Source organism: Physeter macrocephalus, chromosome 2 (genome assembly GCF_002837175.3).
Source record: "Physeter macrocephalus isolate SW-GA chromosome 2, ASM283717v5, whole genome shotgun sequence".
Classification (NCBI taxonomy): Eukaryota; Metazoa; Chordata; class Mammalia; order Artiodactyla; family Physeteridae; genus Physeter; species Physeter macrocephalus.
In genome coordinates this window covers 67352717-67364828 of record NC_041215.1, presented here as the reverse complement: position 1 = coordinate 67364828, position 12112 = coordinate 67352717, and the positions used below count along the sequence as shown (strand labels likewise).

Here is a 12112-nt window from a genome sequence, read left to right as displayed (position 1 = left end):
GGAAAAAGTATAACTGTCCTTTTTTTTATATATACTAATTCACTCATACTGAGTCTAAATTTCAATAGTTTTTTTTTTTAATTTATTTTTGGCTGCACTGGGTCTTTGTTGCTGAGCGCGGGCTTTCTCTAGCTGCGGAGAGCGGGGGCTACTCTTCGTTGCGGTGCGTGAGCTTCTCCTTGCGGTGGCTTCTCTAGTTGCAGAGCACGGGCTCTAGGCTCATGGGCTTCAGAAGTTATGGCTCATGGCTCTAGAGCGCAGGCTCAGTAGTTGTGGTGCACGGGCTTAGTTGCTCCGCAGCACGTGGGATCTTCCTGGACCAGAGCTCGAACTCGTGTCCCCTGCACTGGCAGATGGATTCTTAACCACTGCGCCACCAGGGAAGTCCCCTAAAACTGTCTTTTTCACAGACAAGATAATCAATGAAATAAAAATACTGCTTATAATAGCATCAAAAATATGAAATACTGGGCTTCCCTGGTGGCGCAGTGGTTGAGAGTCCGCCTGCTGATGCAGGAGATACAGGTTCGTGCCCCGGCCCGGGAAGATCCCACATGCCGCGTAGTGGCTGGGCCCGTGAGCCATGGCCGCTGAGCCTGGGCGTCCGGAGCCTGTGCTCCGCAACGGGAGAGGCCACAACAGTGAGAGGCCCGCGTACCGCAAAAAAACAAACAAACAAAAAACAAAAACAAAAATATGAAATACTTAGACATAAACATGACAGGATATAAAAATTCTGTACACTGAAAACTACATAAAATTACTGAGAAAAATTAAAGAAAATCTAAATAAATAGAGAGATATACTATGTTCATGGGTTGGAAGACACAATATAGTTAAGATGTCAATACTCCCCAAATTGATGTGTAGGTCTGATATAGCATCAGCCAAAACCCCAGCAGATTTTTGTTTATTGAAATTGACATACCTAATTTTTAAATATATATGAAGATGCAAAGAACCTAGAATGGCCAAAACAATGCTGTTAAACAACAACAACAACTGGAGGACTAACACAACCTGATTTCAACATGTGTTATAGAGCTGCAGTATTCAAGACAGTGCAGTACTGGCTTACAAAGATAAATAAATAGATAATGGGACAGAATAGAGACTCCAGAAATAGAGCCATACATATAGGGACAACTGATTTCCAGCAAAGGTACAAATGCAAAGGTAGAGAAAAAAGTAATCAACAATTGATGCTGTAACAATTTGATATTCACATGCAAAAAATGTTTTAAAAACTGAACATGATCCATATCTTGCATCATATATAAAAATCCAAAATGGATCACAGAACTAAATATAAAACGTTAAACTATAAAACTTCTAGAAGAAAACATAAGTGAATATCTTTGTGACCTTGGGTTGGCATAAATCTCTTCGATATCACACCAAAGTATCATTTATAACAGAAAAATCTTATAAACTAGACTCCAAAATTAAGAACACCACCCTGAAAAACACTAACAGAATAAAAAAATAAGCCATAGACTGGGAGAAGATATCTGCAATCACGTATTTGATAAATGACTTATATCTAGAATAGATAAAGAACTCACAAAACTCATTAATAAAACAGCCCAGTAAAAACTGGGCAGCAGACTTTAATAGAGACCTCACTAAAAAAGATATATAAATGGCAAATTACCACATGAAAAAATGTTCAACATCATTAGTCATTAAGAAAATGCAAACTAAAAGTATAATCAGATACCACTACCTTTTAGAATGGCTAAAATTTAAAAAATTAACCATACCATGTACCAAGTGTTAGCCAGGATGTACAGGAACTGGAACTCTCATACTTTTAGTGGGAATGTAAAACAGTAAATCATTTTTGAGAAGTCTGGCAGTTTTTTAGTAAGTTAAACACACACCTACCATATAATCCAGCCATTCCACTTCTAGGTATTTACCCAAGAGAAATAAAACATGTACAGAGTGTTCATAGCAGCTTTATTTGTAATAGCCCCAAACCAGAAAACACTAAAATATTTATGAATAGGTGAATGGATAAACAAAGTGTGGTATATCCAGCCAATGAAATACTAGTTAGTAATAAAAGGGAACGAGCTATTGATAAACACTCAGAGAAGACTCTCGAAATATAGTAATGAAAGCCAGATGAAAATCTACTGTAAATTCCATTTGTTTAACAGTCTAGAAAATGAAAACTAATGTATAAAGGCAGATGAGTTGTTGCCTGAGGAATGAGGAAGAGTGAAAGGAGAGGGCCTACGAAATGGCATAAATAAATCTGGGGGGAGAGGGGGAGATGGATGTTCACCATCATGATTGTAGTGACAGTTTCATAGGTGTATGTATATGTGTCAAAACTTACCAAATTATGTACTTTAAGTATGTATAGTTTAGTGTATGCCAATTATATCTCAATAAAGCTATTAAAAATAAAACAAACAAAAAAGGCTTATAAATATTTCTATCCTAACTTCTTATAACTCAAGAATATTGTAAACTTATTTAATGCCCAAGTACCTCCTCTTGTGATCTTTCTCAAATATAGTGACTACAAAATAAAACTCTTTTGTAAGCATAAAATTGAAAAAAGGCCTACAAATAGGGTAGATAATATGATCTGTCATAGCAATTCAGCAAATTCAGGCATCATGGCAAAAATAGCATTCATTCAAAGATGCCCAATTAAAACTTTTTAAGAGCAGTTTTCCTAACTTTCAAAAAAAAAAAAATCAACTCCTGATTCTAACTACAATGTAATTGGTTTACAGCACCTGTGTTTACTTACACACACACACACACACACACACACACACACACACACACACACACACACACTCCCCCTCTCTCTCCCTCTCACACTCCCCTTTCTCTCTGCAGTTTCCAAACCTCCTATCTCAAAATTTGTAGTTCCAAAGACAGCTCCAAAAGTTAAGAGAAATTATGGTCTTAGGAGACAATCTAGTTTAGGGATGCTTCATCAAGGCTTGACAACTCACCACAACGTTATGTGCTTGGAGACAGCCAATATTTTAAAGTATTCGTTGAGTGCTGTATGACTTTACAAAACATTTTTAAATCCTCTCATCGTTTTTTTATTGATCCATAAAACAATGAAGTGGTCAAAGAAGTATAATCACACTTTTATTGAACATACAGATAGGAACAGATACAGACAGGAAAATAAACACAGATAATTTACACAACTGTGCAATCTACACGTCAGAACCAAATCTCCTGACCCACAGTCCAATCCCTTTGATTCAGTGCATCATTTCAATTAACACAAATGTACCTTACTGTTTACACACTGAAAAATATTATTACTTACTGCTCAAAATCATCTGCAGAGGCAGCCCTGAGACCATCACCATGAGCAAAGAATAACCATTTGCACTGGGCAATTCCTATCAAGTCAGTATATAAGGAAGATGATGCTTATCAACAATTTGATAAAACTCCCTCCCAAACTAAAATATTGTAAACAGCATAGATATTTCAGAATCAGAAAAACTAAATGTGAGGTTGAATCCTCACTACACAGCTTAAAGCTAAGGCTCACTTTCTGTTGTGAAATGGGGCTAATCATACCCACAGTACTGGTTACTATGAGGATTAAATGGTATCAACATATGTACTGCAAATAATACAGTGCCTGGCACACAGCTGCTACCACTCCACCTACTACTTTTAACGATAAACTTTTAATACTTAAATTGCTGATGTCTATCAAAAACTAGCAATTCTAATTTCAATATAATATATATATGCTTTAGAAATAAATACTAAATTTAGATAGAAAAAGGCTAATACTTTGTTTTTCCTTTAACTGAGTTTCACTCACAAACATGCCATTTAGGTACTCAGATTAAAAACAACAAAAACCCGCCAGCACATTTCCTTCGTAGTATACACAGACATAGAACATGCTTGAAATTGGTTCTTAATCTGTATATTTGTGAAAATTTTGATTACTGCCTTTAAAAAATTAATCTAACTTTTCTTTAAATACCATTGAATAAGAAAACCATTCATATGAAGTGCAAAGGTGTTGTTAGCAGATCTTAATGTTTATGAAGAGTGAAGTCAAGGAAAACTTAAAACAAGTTTATTAATAGTTGCCAGAGTATTAAGAATGAAAAAATCACCTGTGGTCAAGGAATCACAATGCAAAAAGTTTACTTTTTCAATAAAATTCTAAGGGTTTTATTTATAAGCAACATCACTGAAAATACTAAAGAAAAAAATGATATCTAAACTCATAATATACTTCCATAATCCATATAATTTTATGGCTGCTTCTAAATAGTATAAGCATCTTTATTTTCCTGTTTTCCACCAATATTCAAATATACCATAAAATATCCAAACACAAGCAATGTTGTATTAATACAGTGATCTTGCTTAAATTTAACCATTGGCTGACAGGCAAGGCACCATATAAGAACTTTAAATGTACAATTTTGCCAGTTGATATACAAAAGTTCTAAATTAGCATATGAAAAGTAATCTACAGATGGCTATGTACAATTCAGAGAAGTCAAGTGAATAAAAGGTAGAGACTGTCTATACTTACAAACCTAAAATGGGCTAAGCAAAGCTTTCTCAATTTTCTGCCACAATTCAACACTAAACATCAGCCAATGGGGTTGTTATGGTCTCATTATTAAAAAAATAAGTAACAGTAAAGCTATTATCTACTACACCTAACATGAGCTCCTAGACCATTCTTGCGTCTTTTACATAAATTACTTCTAATAATCACATAATCCCACGAAGTGGATACTACTGCACCTACTGTATAAATGAGGAAGCTGTGCTCAAAGTCAACCAATGTGTCCAAGGTGATCAAGGTTAAGTGGTGAAGCCTAAATTCAAAGCTGCCAATGTTGCAGTAAATATCCTTGTGAAAACATTAAGATAGGAAACAACCTAGGCATTATTGACAGAGGACTGGTTAAATAAATCATGGTTCATCCATAAAAAGGAATAGCAACAATCATTTAAAGAAAATGAGGCAGCTTTATATGTATAAGTATGCAATGGAACGATCTCTAGAATATACTATTAAGTATGTATACTGCACTGTCTAATATAGTAGCATTGGCCACATGCAGCTACTTAAACTATTTAAAATTAAATTTAAACATTTAGTTCTTCAGTCATACCACCCACACTTTAAGGGCTTGAGAGCTACATGGCTAGTGGCTACCATATTAGGCAGCTAGCTATAATACATCTCTACCCTCACGGAATGTTCTATCAGACAGCATTGATATAGAATATCTTTGGAAGAACAGAAAGAAACTGATAACAGGTGTTTCTAGGGAAGGGGACAGAAACAGCAAGGACATATTCAACATACGCACAGTTAATTTCTTAACTCTGTAACATGTCATATACTACCTATTTTAAAACAACTATTTACCTTTTTAAAAAAATATCTTGGGTGGGCTTCCCTGGTGGCACAGTGGTTGAGGGTCCGCCTGCCGATGCAGGGGACGCGGGTTCGTGCCCCGGTCCGGGAGGATCCCACATGCCGCGGAGCGGCTGGGCCCGTGAGCCATGGCCGCTAAGCCTGCGCATCCGGAGCCTGTGCTCCGCAACGGGAGAGGCCACAAGAGTGAGAGGCCCGCGTACCGCAAAACAAAAAAAAAAAAGCTTGTTTGGTTCTCAAAAAAAACTCCTTGATTTATGCTCTTAGAAGCATAAAAGGCTCAGAAGTTCTAAAGCATAACAGCTAGAGGGTAAGGGACAGAAATCACCTCTCCAAGACTTCTTAGAAATACTCTTGCCCACTACCCTAACTTCATTAAGCATTCATCTATTCACAACACTATTTGGGATACCATGCAAAAGATAACCAAGTTGCTATTTCTGAGGAATTAAGGAACAGGGACAGAAAAAACATCAGGAAAAAAACGCTTACAAGGTATGAAAGAGTAACTGTGGTCAAAAGGCACAGGGGAAAGTTCTATTCTTTTGGGAAGAAAGGCACAGGTCACACTGTCACATCTCTCTTCTCTTCTTATACTTCCATTTACTGCTCTACAGAGGAGCACTTAAAAGCAACAGTCTTTCAGTTCTGCTTTGAAGTCACTTTTTTTTTTCCAAATGTCATATTTCTTCAAACGATACAGTACACTGAACAAGTGAATTGCTATATGCCTCAATTTCCTCACCTGTAAAGCAGAAACCTGTTGCCTCATCAATGTTATCACTAACTACTGGACATTTTTGCCTAGGAGAGGGAACAGCCAAACCTTTGAGAACAAAAAAAGGCACAATGGTCAGATACTCCCAAATAACAAACAACAAAACATTTGAATTGATACTTTTCTCTCATTGGGGGATAGACGGTCCGCTCGGGGAGGCTGAAGGACCTGAGAATGGTTCAAATATATGAAAATCTACCCTGGAAGAAAAATGAATAGAACAAGATCCCAAACCACTCACTTTCCAGCACACTGACACAGCATTCTCATTCTCTTCCTCTTCCATGGAGCTCAGCCACCGTTTAGATCTGGTCTAGCTCCAGAGTGTGCCTTTCTTTCAGCATTGCCCAAAACATACTGCCTTTCGCAATGAGTTTAGGCAGGTCAGAGATCTCTGCCAGGGCAGACAGAAGGGCAAGCTGGTGTCCACAAAGTGACAAGGACATGAATTTGTCCCCACACAGACTGGTGACCAGGAAGCCTGCCCAAATTTCAGGAATCTGGGTTTATGGGAAAAGAAAAGCATGATACAGGCCTAACAGACAGGAATGTCATTCAGGGACTCCAATAGCTAATCATATCCACAAGCATTCAAGGAAGTCAACTTACTAAAGAAATCATCCTATAAAATACAAGACCAAGCAAGAAAGATATAGTATTGTGAAGAAGGACATATAACAACGATTTCCAGAAATTTATATTTCCAAGTTGTTATTAAATTTTTAAATGTAATAATTACCAATATGTAACTTAAATCCTTAAAAATGTATAGGGCAGATGTTAAATTCACTTTATACAATTGCTACATAGAAACCGCAACACTTACATAGCTTAGACTATTATACATTTACTTAAGGGAGTAAGACACTTGAAACTGAGTTTATATTAATGGGAAAGTGCAAAGAAACTTGCCAACATGTGCCAGTTCCATGGCCCTCAGGTAATGAGCATTGCCTGCCTGTGCCAGTCAGATCACCAACCAACATCACTGTGAAGGCCATGAAAGAAGCTGTTAATACCCTGGTTTAATCTCAGCACAGACCAGAGCAGCAGATTAGGCAGAACTTTACATCAGTGGCAGGTCTCCCAAGTTCTCTTGATGCCACAGAATTCATAAGTGGGATCAGTATGTTCTAAAAAAACATGGTACTGCAAACGGAAAAAAAGGTTCCACAGCATCAAGCAGTGTAATACTTGAAACCTCATCATCAAAGTGACAGTTTTCAAGTGCCATTTATGATGCCCTAGTCTGGAAACATCCCAGCTAACCCATCTGATCAACAATTTTCACAGATGGAAGCACTTGATGGCTAATTGGCAAGTCTATTATTCAAATAAAACAGCTCTCTGTACCTCTTCTTTCATTATTACAAGTCAAGGTACAACAAGATTGGTCATTCAAATTAGCTTAATAATAGAAGTCTCTTTCCAAAAATAATTTTTTTTATGAAACCACACATTTTGACAATTAGTTTAGAGCATTGATCAGTTTCTGAATAGGAAGGAAAATGTTTTATAAACTAAAAGGAGTTAAGAAATATAAACCTTCTTTAAAAAGTTGTACTATTTGTTTCCTCTGTCTTCATCAATATGTCAAGATATACATTGTCACAGGGAATAAAATGAATGAAATATTTACTCATTCCTTAAATATTTTAAAAACATTGGCCAAGTATTACACGTCATAATGAAGAAAAATCCTCTCAAATATTTTAGGTTTCCTAAAAAATTGTAAAGCAAGAATCTTCTCTTCACCTACATTTTGCAGTAAAAATTCCAGACTGTTTAAGGTTTTTTAATTTATGAAGCAAGTAGCCAGTGACAACATTATTATAGATATTATCTACCTGAGGACATGTTGATGTAGATAGGCTTTGGCATCAGAAGGACTTGTGTTCCAACTCTAGCTCCACTTCTTGTTAGTTCCGTGACTTGACCCTATAATATGGAAATAATTATCCCTACCCATATAGGATTGTTGTGAGGATTAAACGAGGAAATTATATACATAGAACATCTCACATTAAAACATGGGAGCCCTCAGCATTCGTCCATTTGGCTCTCATCCCTTTCTCCACACCACTGCTACAAATTCTAGAGGGGAATCCTGATACAATTGTCAAAATGTCAGTTCTCTTTACAGATCCATACATTTGCTCCAGATCCCACTGAAACTTACATTCCCTATTTAGAGTATCTGGCTATCTCCCTATATTGCTACAATTTTCATAGACACCAAGGAAATCCCCAGGAAGAACCCTGTAGAAAGACTGAGCTATAAAATATCTGAAGACCTCAGTTAGCCTATAAAATAGAAACTAGGAAATGCATATAGTAACCAGAACCTGCAAGTGGGAAGGAAACAGTAGCCAGAAACTGTGGAACTAGTTATAAGCTAAAGTAAAATCAAAATTAACTCCCTATAGTGATATAGCAATATAATGGTAACAAAAATGTATTTTACTAGGTAATAAAATAAGTAGTTTCCCATGATGTAAAAGAATACCTTTTCTATGAAACAGAAAGGGGTGCTTTTCCTAAACCAGGTTTTGTCATTCTACTATTACTTTTGATAAGCATTTTGCTTCTAATTACTCAGGCTCTTGTGTTTACAACCCTAGGTAACAAAGAACTAATAGTTAACAGAGAGATACCACAGGCAGGTAAGAATATGTAATCAAGTAAAAACAGAGGAAATGAATATACAATGGATGAGAGAAAAGTGTAACTATCATAGTCATTACTTAACTCTTTATTGTCCCTAAGCCTTCCCATTGTGCCCAAAACAGGCATTCATTCAGTCTCCTGGAAGGAAGAGCCTGTGAAATCACTGGCAACAGTTTGAAAAGCAGCACTGGGAGGCTGCCCTCTAGAAACCATTGCCCTGCTCCCGTGGCATGCTTCCAGGATGCTCAACCCAGAAAATATTCCACAAAGAACCACCTTGAATATATGTTGTGGGAGAGAACACTGGCCATGTCTGTCCACATTTTAAGTGAGTATGATAACCTAAAGAACTGTCCAAATGATAATATGAACTGAAAAATTAGAAACTATGTAACACAAGTTTAAGATAGGAAACCCAAAGATCAGTGTACCAAATGAGAATGGTTACCAGTAAATCAAACACGTAAAACAATGTTGAGGGTAGTGAAGGAAAAAACATAAATTCGATTTTTATGATCATAACATCCCATATATTTGGAATATTAAGATTATGCTGTAACATCTTAGTTTCCTATATTAGACAGAGGTATCTTCTCTTGTTTCTCACCTCATATACCCTTTCTACCAAAAGCAGTAGCAGTTGTCATTGATCCATCATATCCTTGACTTTAATTTTAAAATCTTAACATTTCATTTTTCCTCATAATTTTGATTTTCTATCTCATCAGAATGTGATTAATTTTGGAAGACAATTTCACTATAACTGAAAACACGTCACTGCTCCCCTTATGTTCTAAAGAATTCAAGCAAAGTCATTTACGGTAATTTCACATCAAGACAGAATTTAACATTCACAAGTGTCAAAGACCTTTCCCCTTGAAAGACCAGTCACAACTAGAATGTTCAAACAAAAGAACACAGATTAACTATAGTGCACCCGCCAGATATTTGTTTCGTTTCCGTTTTACTTGAGAACTCTCAAGAACAGATGTGAGACTCCTCAGGAGCACATTTTTCATGGGGTTTAATAACTATTCAGAAGAATTATACTACAATGACACCTAGAAAGAATATGCTCTAATTAGCATGTTTTTGACCTGACCTCTTTCTAATTTTCTACAGTAGAAACATCAGCTCAAGTATATGAATAGAATAATTAGGAACTATACTTTTTTAAATAATAAAATTATTACATGACAAGAGCAGCAAATGAAAAAAAACCAAAAGCATTTTGTATTTTTCCTTTGTTTCTAAAGCAAAATCACTATTTATTTGTAGTTAAGCAAAGAAATAAAAGAATTAAAATTTCTTGACCCTTCCTTATTTCTCAATAGGAACAAAAATGGCCAAATTAATCTAACAATGTTTAGAAAGCCTCTCTGTAAATGTTCAGAGGATCACATCAGGATACTCAAAGAATCAAAGGGGGGAAAAAGGTAACCAGAAGCACCCATCAGTATGTAAAAACTGTCAATACAGACAGGTTAAATAGCTCAGGAACATAAAGAGAACTCATAAAAAGCCTTTTGTAAACACCTGCTCATTTTCATGCTACTGCACCAGCAGTAAATAAAGGTTTTATTTCAAATGTGGCTGAAGCCACACCAGAATCTCTCCAGTAGATACACAATAAAAATAAATCATAATCTGTAATTTATTTTAAAACAGTACCGTAGTAGCTTCATGTCTCCGCTTCCATTCTTGCCTTAAGTCTCATCTCCAGAGTATTCAGGTTCTTTAAAAATGGAAGTATGATGAGCATAACTCCTTTGCTCAAAAATCTCTAACAACCTCCCAACTCACTTGGAAGAGAATTTTCTACAAGGCCCTGCATGATCTAGTCTCTGGCAACTGCTATAGTGTTACCCTCTTCAACTCCAAGGAGAATATGGAATGTCTAAGTAAGGCATGAAAAAAAGTACTGAAAAATAAAATGAATTTCTGATTATGTTTTACTTGGCAGCTTTTTAAAAAAAGTTTTACTAAAGGAAAATGTTATTTAATGCTAGTCACTGACTTGTTCTTTTCCTTCAATTTTTGTGTTTGCTTATTAAAAAGAGAGAACATTATTTATGAAGTGGAAATTCCTTTTGTCTTCCTCCCTTCTCATGAATTTGGTATGAGTTATCCAGGCATGTGTTATACAATATAGTAGCCACTATCTACATGTGACTATTTAAATTTAAGTAAAATTAAAAATTCAGTTCTTCAGTCACACTAGGCACATTATCATGGACTCAACCACTACATGTGGCCATAAAATTTAAGTTAATTAAAATTAAATAAAATTTAAAATTCAGTTTTTCACTTGTTCTAGTCACATTTCAAAGGCTTAATAGCCACATGTGGCTAATAGCTATTGTATTAGTACAGATATAGAACATTTCCTTCACAGCATAAAGTTCTATTGGACAGTGCTGCTATAGAACTTGTAATACTTTTACTAAAGTTACATGCACTTAAAAAAAGTTATTCTATGTTTTTAAAATTAGCATTAATGCTTTCATATTGTATGTATATATCTACAACCTGAAATTTTCTCTTAATATGTCTGTAAGGTCTATTATGCATATTGAGATATAGAATCTAGTTCATTTTAACTGCTGCATAATATTCCATCATAATGCATTTTGGCACAGATAGATACTTGAGTACTTTGCAATTTTTCAATAATCCAAACTGCCACACTCACACCAACCCTAAGGAAAAAGGCTTCCATGAGAATTCTTGCTTCCCCAAGTCTTCATTAACACTTAAAACAACAAACTTTTCTTTAAAAAAACCAATCTAATACTTGTTTTACTTTTCGTTTCCCTGATATACGGTGAGGTTGAGTATCTTTTCATGTTTGTTGGCAAATCTTGTTCTACAGATTATCATTTCATGATCTTTTTTCCTATGGGTCTTTTTTGTGTTACTGATTTATGGTTCCACTAAATGTGTTGTGGATGAACATGTCACAAATATCTCCTCTTGCTCTACTACTTGCCTTTTAAGTTTGTTTCTATTGTCTTTGTTAGGGCAAGAGCTAGTAATGTATTGAGGTAGTCAAATTACTAATCTTCTCTTTTGAGTTCTGCTTTCCTATTTTGAGGTCATAAAGGACGAAATTTTCTTCCAAAAAATATTTTTGGGGGCTATGTACTGTGTGTCTGACATGGTCACGGGTTAGTTTATTTAATCCTTATAAGAACCATCTGAAGTAGATATTGTTACTCTCACTACAAAGATATGGTAATTGAATTTCT

At 35.7% G+C, this 12112-nt stretch overlaps 1 protein-coding gene and 1 long non-coding RNA gene across 2 annotated transcripts in view; both read right to left on the bottom strand.

The window, feature by feature from the left end:
• PSMD14 (proteasome 26S subunit, non-ATPase 14) overlaps positions 1–12112 on the bottom strand; it is a 101833-nt gene that overhangs the window by 72324 nt on the left and 17397 nt on the right. The window lies entirely within an intron of this gene.
• LOC129392531 (uncharacterized) lies at positions 3241–10601 on the bottom strand. The gene is made up of 3 exons (XR_008618589.1): positions 10536–10601; positions 8045–8135; positions 3241–6245 (listed from the first exon to the last, which is right to left on the bottom strand). It is a non-coding gene; the product is annotated as an uncharacterized lncRNA (long non-coding RNA).